Source organism: Elaeis guineensis, chromosome 4, assembly GCF_000442705.2.
Source record: "Elaeis guineensis isolate ETL-2024a chromosome 4, EG11, whole genome shotgun sequence".
NCBI classification, from domain to species: domain Eukaryota; kingdom Viridiplantae; phylum Streptophyta; class Magnoliopsida; order Arecales; family Arecaceae; genus Elaeis; species Elaeis guineensis.
In genome coordinates this window covers 42,034,715-42,048,178 of record NC_025996.2, presented here as the reverse complement: position 1 = coordinate 42,048,178, position 13,464 = coordinate 42,034,715, and positions in this window count along the sequence as shown.

The window sequence follows — 13,464 nt, the reverse complement described above, 5'->3', positions numbered from 1 at the left end:
AGGAAGGCTCCATTAAAAACAAGTGTCCGTAAGGTCTGAGCCTCTAGTGATGTTCAAAGGAGCCTTATGTAAAGGTGTGTTTCTGCACTGGTTTTATGAAATGCCTGATAGAGGGACCATGTGGATGAGGGAAGGAGATTTTTTCTCTCTCTAATAAGAGTTATTTTAGTAATTTGATAAAATGGGATTGAATTTTCTATTGGATTTATGGATTGAGCAACTTAATCGGATATGATCTGTATTAACCTCACACTCTTCTTGCCAGAGCCCCGTGGAAGTAATACAAAAAATTTTAAGGACCCGTTTGCTTCACCAGAAAAATTTTTCTTTCTTGCAAATATTTTCTATATAAAATTGAAATATTATTTTTGCAAAGTTGATTCTTAGGAATATAATATGTAAAAAAATAGTTTTAGCATATTTGATGAACCATTAGAAAGTGATCTATTATACAGTGACTTGCATCTGATTGAGTATCCACTTTTTTAAAAGAAATTATATAAAATTAAGAATGAAAGTGGTATGAATATTATTCGTTTAGATATATATTTATATTCAAATCAATTCAAATATGGATAAAAATTTGAAGATCCGACTAATACCCATATCTGTATCCATATCCATCAAAGAAAAATAGATATGGATATGCATAGACAACTATCCGACCCATATCCAAATCTATATATAATCCTATATAATTTTATATCATATTTATTAATTTTTTTAAAAAATATATAACTATATAAATATGTTATTAACTTGATTTATCATCTATTTAGTAATATCTTTGATTTTATGGTCATAAAATTTAATTATCTAAATAATGTCGGTAATTATATCCTTATTTTCAGTATCTGAATTGTATCCGTATCTGTTAAAACAAATATAGATATAAATTTTTGTATCCGAATAATATTTGTATCTATATTTATATTTGTTAGATAAAACAAATATGGATATGGATATGGATATGATGACATCTGATCCATATTCGATCTGATTTCAATCCAATATAAAATATCTTGAAAGTGCTTTTCCAGGCCCTAATGATGTCAGCGATGCATTTTGTTGATGGATGTAGTGTAGAAAGATGAACTAAGACTTGTAAGGATAAGGATCATAGGACGGGATAGGGAAGTTTGGAAAAAAAAATATGTATATAGTGAAGACTCAGCCAATGAGGATAAAAAATAACAAAGGACTTGAAACATTTTCTTGAGTGAGGCAACCATGCATGGTCGACAATCTTATGATATTTATTTTCTTTTTAAAACCGCTTCCTTCCTCCTTATGTAGGTTTCTAATCTGTCCATGTATTCTAAATGTATCATACAAGGTATGTGAGGCTGTTACGTTCTGCATGAGAGATGTTAACAAAATTGCTGGGAGATTGGGACTGAAACTTTTTGATTGATGCCATGAATGAAGGCCATGTTGTTTAAATGAATGTTTATTTACTTGTATATTCATTAATAGATATGGCCTTTGTAAATCCATGAATGTTTATTCACTTGTATATTGCTGTTTCTCATCTTCCATTGCTTCGCTGAAGTTCATTTTCCTGCAATCATTAACTACTAGAAATTTCTTCATAGTAAGGGAATGGATGGATTGACAGGCAATCAGTTCGTGGTTGAGTTTACTTCTGATCAAGACAAACACGGGCCAAGTTAATGGTTGCGTGTATGTTAGCTCATAAAGGTGCAGAATATACAGGCTTTTTATAATCTATTTGGATGATCGAATCCAAAAATTTCAAAATTTAATAGAGTTCATGGATTTGACTATTATAACTAGGGATGTCAATGGGTAGGATAGATATTAGTTTTGCTAAATCCGCATCCTACCCACCCCTTACCCACCATCCGATCCTATCCATCATGGCAGATTGAGATTTTTAACACTTGCCTACCCATATGGGTGGTGGGTAGCATCCTACCCTACCTACAACTCATCAAAGCAAATATACAATGCAAACACCATCAAATTAAATATATTTCAAATTTATCAAATTTCACACTTATTTTAAATCGAATAAGTTCTAAAATATGTTTCAACTATCAATCTGTATAATACAAATAGATACATACTATGGTAAAAGAAACCCTAAGTCCCTAACAGATTTGGTGTATATATATAGGTATATTTGTAAATATGCTATTATGAAGGAGGGTATTTGAATAAATACATATACATAATGAGTTAGGTAGGATAGGGTTTAGGGGTAAATTCATAACCTCACCCTATCCACTGCGGATTTTCAAAATCAAGACCCTAACCCACCCCATGGTGGATTTTTCGAAAAAAAAAAAAAAACTCTGACCTATCGGATAGGGGCAGATACCCATCGGATAGGGTATCTATTAACATCCCTAATTATGACAATCAAAAGCATAAATTATAGATTAGGCTAGGCCTATATTTATAGATATCGAGGACCATCTTTTGATTGGGCTTACTTAAATCTTATAGAAAGAAAAAAATGATCTCAGGTTGTTGGATTATAAATCTTATGGAATTTTGGATCCAACCATCTAAACAGCCGTGCGGATCCTCTACTGTGCACCGCACCATGTGGTGCACAGCGCGCCCCGTCCATCGCACGATGGACGGCCGCACACGGCCGTGCGCAACGGACATGCATCCGCACATGGCCGTCCATCACGTGATGGACGGTGCGCTGTGCATCGCACCATGCGGTGCACCGCAGAGAACCCGAGCTCTCTAAACAGACCCTCAATATTATTTTTCCACCATTCATACTATTCACTGCAATTCATGATATGATTATCTCTTCTGTAGGTGAAAGAATCACATGCTCATATTCGGAGTAGAAAGATATGCTTGCTTATTGTGAATCCAAAAAAAGATCTAGCTGCAGAAACGGTTCTGCCTATAAGCTACCAGGAGTGGGATCTTTGATGAGTTTGCTGCTGAGTGTTCCACAGCCACATTGATGTTTGTCTTATACTTCCAATTATGTCATGTTTTCCTTGTTTCTCATCTATGCATCTCTTGAATTCTGAGCTTATATTTTCTCTTAGTTGCCAGATTCCAAGCTCTGGAAAATTTTGAGATCGTAGTACCTGTAGTCATCGAACTCGTATGGTAAGAAGTGCATGTTTTCAAATTGATGGATTCAATCTATTGAAGCATATTATGCATGAGAGAGCTGTTAGCCTCAAGTCTATTTAATAGACAAGCACTAAAAGTCTATTCACCAGCTCTCAGGTAGGGCAAGCTTGGGCAGCCTGTCAGCCAAGTTTTACATAATGTGGGTTGTTTGTATCTTCCCTCTGGCTGAGATATATTATCAATATTTATTACTCACTGATGAGATTCAAATTACATGCTAACAATTTCGTTCAATTAGGGAAATATAGAGAAGCATGGGCTTCTGAGGTACTTAATTGAGGCTAATCTTATGCAATAAATGCATATTCGTGTGATTGATCAATTAAAAAATTAGAAAGATTATGATTCGATTTAACCTAAATTATTTGTAATTTGAAAGAAGTTTACTCTCATAACCTGAGTCATATCAAATCTCTGGTCATTTAGGTCTAATGATATCCACGAAAGGTTTGGTAGCGAGGGATCTGCCAGTTCTCCACGTTATTTAGATTTATGATCCTTGCATGCTATTCATGCCAGTTTTGCACACGTTTGCACTCCCATGTCATAATAGAAAATAACTTGTGCGGCACGGTGGAGTTATTGAATAAAAGAAAAAAAAAAATGCAATTATACCTAGATCTAGATGGTATCTAGATACAAAAGTTAGTTTTTCTTGTAAAAAAAGAATTACAATTAATATTTCTTATGGTGCAAGATGAAGGCAAGGCCAAACAATAAAGCAAGTAGGATTATATATACATGAACTGATGCTTGTTTTCTAATCCCATTGGTAGAATGATCCTTCATTTCTGATGGCTTTTGCATTCTTTGTTGCAAAAGAATATTCCACCTCTTTTTTTTTTCTTTTTTTTTTGATGAGGATATTCTGCCTCATTCTCTTTTGCTTAATTATTTCTATTGAATCCATCTTAGTTTTAGATAGAATAATAAGAGAACTTATTTAAGTGCATGTTGTTCTATCCTCATTTAATTACATAAAACTTAAAAAATCAATTATAAATCATTAAAATATCATAAATCAACAAAAATGGACAAAAATTGATATCAAAGATTAGAAAATAAGTAGCATTATATAATGACATTCTAATATTACAATCAAACATTGCAAGCGAAGTTGCGAATGAAGTAGCATAATATCTATATATTCCTCTTCACAATAAAACACCAAGAATCTATACAACTACATTACATTCTCTCCACACAATTTTTCCAATAGAATTCTCTCACAAATCATTCTCTCCCACATTATTCTTTCGAAGACTGCATCCGAATACATCACCTTCTTGTCCCGGTTAAACCTTTCATGCCACTATCCATACTCATTAAAATCTTATATCTTTTTTCAAGTGTGTTAAAATTCCTATTCAACTGTCTATAATCCATCCACATATCCTCCTGAGGTGTATAAACTGTTTGGTATCGATACTTATTTTTTATCTTCAAAGTGGACAACCTTCACATCAAAATCAAACGTATCTTTTAATTGCTTAATCCCATTGCAGCAGTCTTTTTCTTCAAATTCGTTTTTTTCTTACTTCAACCGCTTTAGAGCTCAGTAACTTCCATTAATTCATCTACCTTGCTGAATATTGTATGCACACATTCTCCGATACATTCTTCATTTTGAACTTAAAGTCCATATATTAAGCTGCAATGACCTAGTTTTTCAATATTTTTTTCCCAACTTAGAAACAAAGTGAGATTTAGATGATATTTTTTGCACACCTTTGCAAATATTAGAAACAAAGTTAAATTTAAATATTTAAATGATATTTGAATACACCTTTGCAAATCTTTCCAATATCACCATCCCAACTCTTTCTCAATACCAGAGACACTATCGTTCTCTTACCTATTATCAAACGAAAAGAAATGAGTTGAACTTTGTGAAAACAAAAAAAAAAAAAAAAGGAATGCAAAAATTACTCATAGCATTACAAGATAGAAATGCTTTTTATACCCACAAGTAGCATGAGTAGGCTTAGAAGTTAGCATGGGACAAAATCCAGCCTTGCATGTCTCCTCTTTTTTTCTTTTTTTGATTGAATAGGAGGCAGAAGCTGCCATCCATAAGTCATTGATGAATGGATTAATTACAAGGAGTTTATATGGGAGGGATATCGGAAGCAATTCAACAAGCAGGGGAACTTACAAAAAAGAGTCGATGATTTATCGACAAAACAGGGACATTACAGGTTGTTATGAAGTCTGAAATGGCAGCGAAATAGTTAAGGGTCTGATGAAGGCCAGAGAAAGGTCCGTGCAACTGCAATGCTGAAAGCCTGATAAAGACTTGTTGAACTATAAGAGACTCTGTAAACTTAGTCTTTCTTCTGTAATTCTAGGACCGCAGTAGATTTCTTTTAGGTTTCTACCACATTAGTAGAAGTCAGTTGAGGTTGTTGTCCCCAACACTCCTACATCTCTAATTTATCTAAATGATCGCCCATTTGCAGAAGTCACCTAGAAGGACCTGTATGTATCCAGGATCTGATGTGGGCTATGCTTTGCTGTTTCAGCAAGGAAGAGCTTCTCGCTTTGAATTCAAAAATTCTCTTGTTTCATTCCTTCCAAAGACACCAGCACATTGCTGATAGGAAACTATTCCGTATCATTTGAGGATGCACCTTTGGGAGATTTTGTTGCCAAGTTCCCCACAATTGTTCAATGGATTCTGGCAGCTGTGGTAGGTTCAGAGTGTCGACAAGTGAGACCCAAACTCTGGAAGCATGTCTTCCCATTAACAAGACACAAGCACCGTAAGGTAAGAAAAGTCCACAACAACTTAAAAATATCCAAAATTTGATGAGGTTGGCAAAGGGCCCAACTTAACATAACCCATTGCTATCATGTTTACTGATTCCTCATTTCTATAGATTCCCAAAATAGTGTTGTTCAGTTATTCTACATGATATTGGAAGCTTGAGAATTCAATTTAAGCTATAGTTTCCTTGAGCATACACAGACATTTGGCAGGCGGCTGTATACCTTGGATGGTGTTGCAGACCAAACCATCCTCGATAAATTTAAATCAAACATCATGCAAATTGATGGGTAATGTTAGCTCCATTGCGAAGCCAAGGAAAAAGAAAAGCATGCTCAAAGATTGTCTCAAGATCTACCTATGGAGGAGTAAACCATTTTCTCACCTAGCCTGGCTCGGCCAATGGACGAGAGGTATCTCACTATTTCTACATACTTATTCTACAAGCAGCTAAGTAGCTCAACATTAGGTTGTTAAAGAAGAATTGGAGGAGTTGCCGGAACCAAGGAAGCTTTTAAGGACATCGGAGATCCTAGTTAGTAGGCCATGCATGGAAGACTCTAAATGACTAGATAGTCTTCTATCAAGCCAGCTCTTGATGTTGGGTGTAAACTGACCTGGAGATAGATGATCCTGGACACATTCGACTGACCTCGGATTTCACCAAAGTCCCACCTCAACATCTCACCAAAATCTCGAGATAGTTTCCTTCAACTATACATATATGGGCTAGATTGTCGCATGTAATGCCTGCAGATGATGCACGTAATCAATGCCCTCGGGTAAGTCTTTTCTTTAGAGAAAAGAAATTCTTACTCTCTCCCTTTCTCATTTTCTGCTATTTTTGAGCTTCGGCTAATTTAAGTACGGAAGGTCCCTCATCAGAAAATCTTCAATGAGTGTGGACTTTCTTTTTAGGTCTCTGAGATGAAGGTGCTCCAATTCATCACTAGATCTCAAATCGGTAGGAGATAGACCTCAACTACACTGACTCAGAGTTTTGCGGCAACAACCTACATTGAAAAAAGGATTGGTATCATGGGTTCAATGTACAAAATGGCTTTGTTCCATTGCAAATTATATTGTTAAAATGGATAACACCATCTTAGATCTAAGCCATAAAAAGAGGCAACAGAACCTACTGTGACATATCTGATTTGAACAACATAATGGTCTACAGGACCCAACCCAAAAAATTTAATCAAAAATCAAATTAAAGCAAGCAATCTCGACATAAGTATACATCTTTCCTCTTCTTCTTCTTCTTCTTCTTCTTCTTTTCTAATTTTAATTTTTTTTAACTTAACATCATTTCCCGTCCCTTATTTTCTGGCATCAAAGCCGGCAATCTCAACACAACTATATTTGTCAAACAAGCAACATTACGCAAATAAATATAATTAGCCAAATCATAGATGTGCTTTAGCTTTTTTTTAAAAAAATGGAGAAAGCCAATGCTTGGTCTAGTGCAGGTCTGGGATAATGCTATTTTCTGGACCCAAGCACACAAATTTTACTACAGGACTAAATCCATCATGCGCATTGCCCATGTGAAGCTCTACCATATAAATTTAAGTGCAGGACTAGATAAACAATGGAAAATAACCACCTGATCATAGCAAGCTCTTAAATTTTATACATTTAGCCAATAAATAAGACCCAACTCAAACTCCACTCTTTTATTTCTCCTTTTTCATAGCATGCAATTTTTATTTTAACATTGTTTCACAACCAATGCAGTTGTGAAGTGCTGAAAAATTGGGATGATGTTTTGTGCTTCAGCTGGCTAAGATCCCCATTAAGTGCTGAATTTTTCTCTAGAATTTTGGAGATTCAATATTGCAAGATTATTTCTCTACATATCTATCAGGAAAGATGACAAAACCATTATCTTGGCCCAAAATAAGGAAGGAGGATTTGTAGACATAAGCTGCTCAAGAATTGCCAAACTCTTTCTTAATAAGGGTCGAAAATTTCATTTTGTTTCTTGCATATTTTCATGAAGAAGCTGGGATAGCATATTTAATAGCATATTTATTAAATAGGTGTCCGGTGCCTATTTAACAAACTCGTGCTCTGCTAATGGAAGCAAATAAATATTTCTTTGGGGATGACAAATATGGATGAGATTAAAAAAATCGCCAAATCAAATCTGATCTTTTTATTGATCAAAAATTCAAATTTGAATCTAATATGTTTATTAAATAGATAATCCGATTCGATCTATTTAACTCATTTATTAGACAGGTCAAATTAAGTTAAATAGATTAAACAGATTAAATAGGTTAAACATGTCAAGTTAAATAGGTCAGACATAGATTAAATATGTTTTAAATTAGTTAAACAGGTCTTAAATGGATTAAACGGATTAAACATCTCATCTTAAATATGTCAGAAATAGGTTAAACAGATTTTAAAGAGATTAAACAAGTTAAATGGATTAAATGAATTATTTGACTCAACCCAACCTGAATATTAAATAGGTTAAATGGGTTAGATATCTAAAATCTAAATCTGATCTAAATATTAAATAGATTAAATGGCTCGAATTGTATATAATCTAAACCCGTTAAGCCTAAATCCAAATTTATTTATGATGTATCAAATATAGATCAGATTGATGGGTCCGATCATATTTTGCCGGCGCTATATATCTCTTCTTTCTGGTTTCAACTACAACGCTTTTCTCCAACAGCATAGTTTTCCTCCCTGGGTTCTTTCCCTTCGTCCTTTATAATTCCAGTATTATTGTTATTATTCTTTCTGGGGTGGGGTACTGAAATATTGCACCATGGAAGAAACTCGAATTGTGTCACTCATCATGGCTTCTACTTTCAAATTACTCTCCGTTGGAAAGCAACAGTTGCTCTCCCATGCTTCCTTGCGTAGTTCCCATATCTTCCAAAACCCATAAACTCCTTCCCTACCTTCTCCCTCCCCACAATCTGAGACATCAAGATTCAAAAAGAAATTGGACTCCAGGGATTGCACCGGAATTGGTGAATTAGGGTATGAAATTAGGGAAAATAGGTCAACTGTATCAATTGACATAAGCTGGCTCGTTAAGGATGCAACTGTTAAATTAGAGGGAAGATGAATTAGATTTGACCAATCTTGAGCTATTAAAGCAATAGAAGAGTGTTGAATATAACTTAAAAATTTTCAAATCTTTAAAATATTTGTTTTTTATATAGGAGCACGTTTCCAGCAATGAAGAATCACTTCATATTTATTTTATAAAATATTGATTAATATCTTCACAAGATTCTTATTCAAATTTCTAAAACAAATCATATGTTCAATCAAAGTAAATATATACCTAACTCCAATTCAAAATACAGTTTTGCTACAGTACTTTTTTAATAATATTTTATTATGAAGGATGGTTAAGATATTTCTCTACAATTTTTTATGTATTTTTTTATTTTTTAAAAAATAATATTTTACTATTTTTAATCCCCCTTCCTCTTCTTCTTCTTATCGCCTCACCGCCATCGTCCGCCTCCCCCCGTCAATCGAACTAGTCGCTCGCCGCCCCACCGCCACTCGACTCCCCACCACCGCTGGTTGCCTCCTCACCCTCTTTCCCCTCCACCGCTCAGATCGCCCCCCCTTCCTCCTCTACCTCCACCGCTTGAGCACGTTGCCCCTTCCTCCTCTGTCTCCACCGCTCACCTTCTCGTAGCTTTACTATTGCTGCTTGAGTCGGCCATCGCATGTTGCCTTCTTCTTTCTCCTCTTCCACTCACGTTCTGTAGCAACCCGTATACTTGGGCCTGTAGCCCAGATGGCCCAACAACACAAAAAAAAAAAAAAAAAAAATAGAACAGAGAAGGAGGAAGACTCCTAGCCGGAGTCTTCTTCCTTCACGATTTCCGGCAAAATCGGACTCAAAGAGTACGGCTAGGGTAGGAAACCTCCACTATAAGATCCTCCAACCTTCCTTTAGGAATTTACAACAAAAATTTCGAAGTAAATCAAGGGGATTTGAGGGATTTTTCTCAGAGATTTCCGTGGTGGTTGATCGGAAGAAAAGAGGTCGCCGGAGCTGTTTTGGCCGCCGGAACAAGGTATTTCCTCTTCTCCTTGTTATTCTCCGGTCACTGGTGTTTTTGGAAGCCGGCGAGGTGCCGGTTCGGACTTCCGGTTCGGGCTCAAACAGGGATACCCTGTTTTTATGATTTTCTTCCTTCTCTGCCGCCGGCAACAAGGAGGGTGACCCTGCCGTCGGCCAGCTTGCATGCTCGGCCGTCGTTGCCGGATCTCCGGCCAAGTCGTCGGAGCCCGAGCCACCCTCTTTTTCCTCCCCTGTTTTGGCCCAACGGAACCCGCGGGAAGAAAAGAAGAAAGGAAGAAGAAGAAAAAAAGAAAAAGAAAAGAAAAAGGAAAAAAAGAAAAAGAAAAGAAAAAAAAAGGAAAAAAGAAAAAGAAAAGAAAAGAAAAAGAGAAAAATAAAAATAAAAATAAAATAAAATAAGAAGAAGAAGGAGAGAATTTTCCTCTCTCTCCTTTCTCTCTTCTTTCTCTCTCTTTTCTCTCTCCTCTCTCTACCTTCTCTCTCCAATTTCTCTCTCTAGATTCTCTCTCTATTTTCTCTCTCTAGATCTTTCTCTCTCTTTACGGATTTTGTCTCTCTAGGATCTTTCTTCCTCTCTGATTGCATCATGAATCCTAGAATAAACTTGAAGATGAAAATAAGATGATCTTAGGTTGCTCCGAAATTCGTGCAGTAGATCTGATCCCAGTTCGATCCTATTCGAAATTTGTAACACTTGATTCATATTGAGTTACCCTGATAGGACCTCTGATGATCTCGATCATGAGTGCCTCATCGGAAGGATATGAAGATTTCTCTCTCCACTTTCTCTCTCTACTTTCTCTCTCTAGAATTTTCTCTCTCTTCATGGATTTTTTCTCTCTAGAAGTCTTATGGATCAGTGGAGGATCCAGATACATAGACAAGTCCTAATTTTGGTTAATCCTAAGAGAGGTCCTCGATTTGTGTATTAGGATCGATTATCGATAATTTTCTCTATATATGATTTTTCTATTTTGATCAGGGTTATGAAGAGATGATTGTCTGCAAATGATATCGAGTGAAATATTTTGTTAAAGAAATTCATAAATCAAAGAAGAACATTGATTTCTGTGTTTGGATCAGTCATCGATAAAGGTAAGAATCCCTGTACATGATCACTATTATATATGCTATTTTACTGTTGGTCTTGCATTATTGGTTTTGCGTTATCGGATTTGAGATCGATGAATTTATTATACCTGAGATACTGTTATTTGATTTTGAGTATGAGTATGTTATGTCAATATATATGTATCAGAGATTGATGGCATGATTATATGGATATGACATATCTGAATTGATCATAATGCAAGACAGAATTGATTGATGAAATTAACACATAATGATTAAATGAAAAGAAAGAGATATATGGTATGGACTAGCCTTGTCATGTGGAACAGCCGGCCAGGAGCTTATGCCTGGGACAGCCCGCCAGGAGCTTATGCCTGGGACAGCCCCCACTGGCTTACAGGTGGATCAGCCGGCCAGGAGCTCATGCCTGGGACAGCCCGCCAGGAGCTTATGCCTGGGACAGCCTCTCACGGGCTTTGGTACGTGGGACAGCCGGCCAGGAGCTCATCCTGGGACAGTCTTGAAAGACTTTTTAAAGTGGATTCGATCCGGATGATGACTGAGGTATAGACTTGGATAGTCCAGAGCCAGAAAGAAAATGTTAAAAGTCATGTGATTATGAAAAGAGAAATGAAAGATAAGGCATGAAACAATTGTTGAACAAAAGTGTTTCACCTGTTAACATATGATGATGCATCTATTTTGACAAAACAGAAAATTTATGAATGTTTGCATTATTCTGGACATTGAACATGAGATTTTATATTTTATTGCTGATCCTTATTTTCAGACTATATTACTATATCAGTGTGATATGGGAATTCTTACTGGGCTGTAAAGCTCACACCCCTTCATCTTTCTTTTTCTTCTCAGAGTTACAAGATGTCCATGGTTGGCTATGGTATGGATTTGTGAGTGAGCGGATGCATAGATAGAGTACCGTTGATACTTGATCAGAGGATTGAAGGAATGTTAATTGTAATTATGCAAGTTTTATGAATTATTGTTGAAATTAAATATTATGGTTGATAAGATTGTAATGATTTAATTTGGCCTTGCATATTCTTTAGGGCTTGCTCTAAGGAGTGTGCGGCCATCACGTATCCGACCCGGGTGTTGGGTTCGGGGCGTGACAGAATGGTATCAGAGCATAGGTTATGATCATTAGGGATTATGATATAAGTGATTGGAATATTACAGAGTGATATTAGAGCTTAGGTTATGATCATTGGAGATTACAATATAAATGATTTGGATGTGATAGAATAATATCAAAGCTTAGGTTTGAGATCACTAGAGATTATGAAGAGATATTAAAACTTTATGTAAGATCAGTAGGATGTGACAGAGTGGCATCTGAGCTTAGAGCTTAGGTTACGTTCATTTGAAGACAATGATATAAGTGATTAGGATATGACAGAATAGTACTAGAGCCAAGTTTAAGGTCACTAGGGATTGTCATATAAGTGATATCAAAATTTTGGGATTATAATCACTAAAGTATGATTGATAATATCAGAGTTTAAGATTTTGATCATTAAAGATATGGTCTAAGAAGAAATTACATCATATGAGAGAGAAATATTTTTGAATACTGAACCTATAAGAGAATCATATATGAAACTCAATCTTAGATGAAAAAGAAAAATATATTTCAATTTTATTATGAGAATATGAGATACACATCTTGGTGAAATCTTTGGTTACTCAAAATATCATATTCTGAATATGATTCCTTGATCTTTCAAGTTGCATTGAATTTCAAGTCAAAAGTTTATTTTTCTAAGTAGATCAAAAGTATTTTGATATTGTTGTTAAATTAAAGAAGAAAATTTATTTTGTCAGAGTATGATATACAGGTTATGATAAAATCCTTAATAATTCATATTACTATCTTTGGATTAGATTTTTTTTTTTATGATTATTGAAGATGGTGAAGTGTATTAATTATTCAAGTCAAAGTTCAAATTTTTAAATTAAATTAAGACATCTTGCTAATATTAAATTTTGAATGACTTATACAAGGGACAAGATTTTGTATAGATTTATTGATTAATATTAAGGGTTGTGATGAAGGAAGTTCTATAAGAAATAATCAAGTTGATTCTACTTAAGGATGCTGGCTTGAGTTCTTCTAGTTTGTCAAGTTAGAATTAATTCTTTTAAAAAGGAAGATTGATTTAAAAATTATCTAAATGATTGTAAGATAAATCTAAGGTTAACTCCAACTGATTCTAGATATGTTGGATTCTTGAAGAGTGATGAAACTTATGCAATGATTTCAAACATAGAAAGTGGATCAAGATTTAATTTTTATATGCTATACTCAAAGGTAGTAAAGATAAAGAAACTTAAAATTTTGCCCTAAGTCTTATATGAAATTTGAAGGTTGGATCTATTCTGGATTGATCTA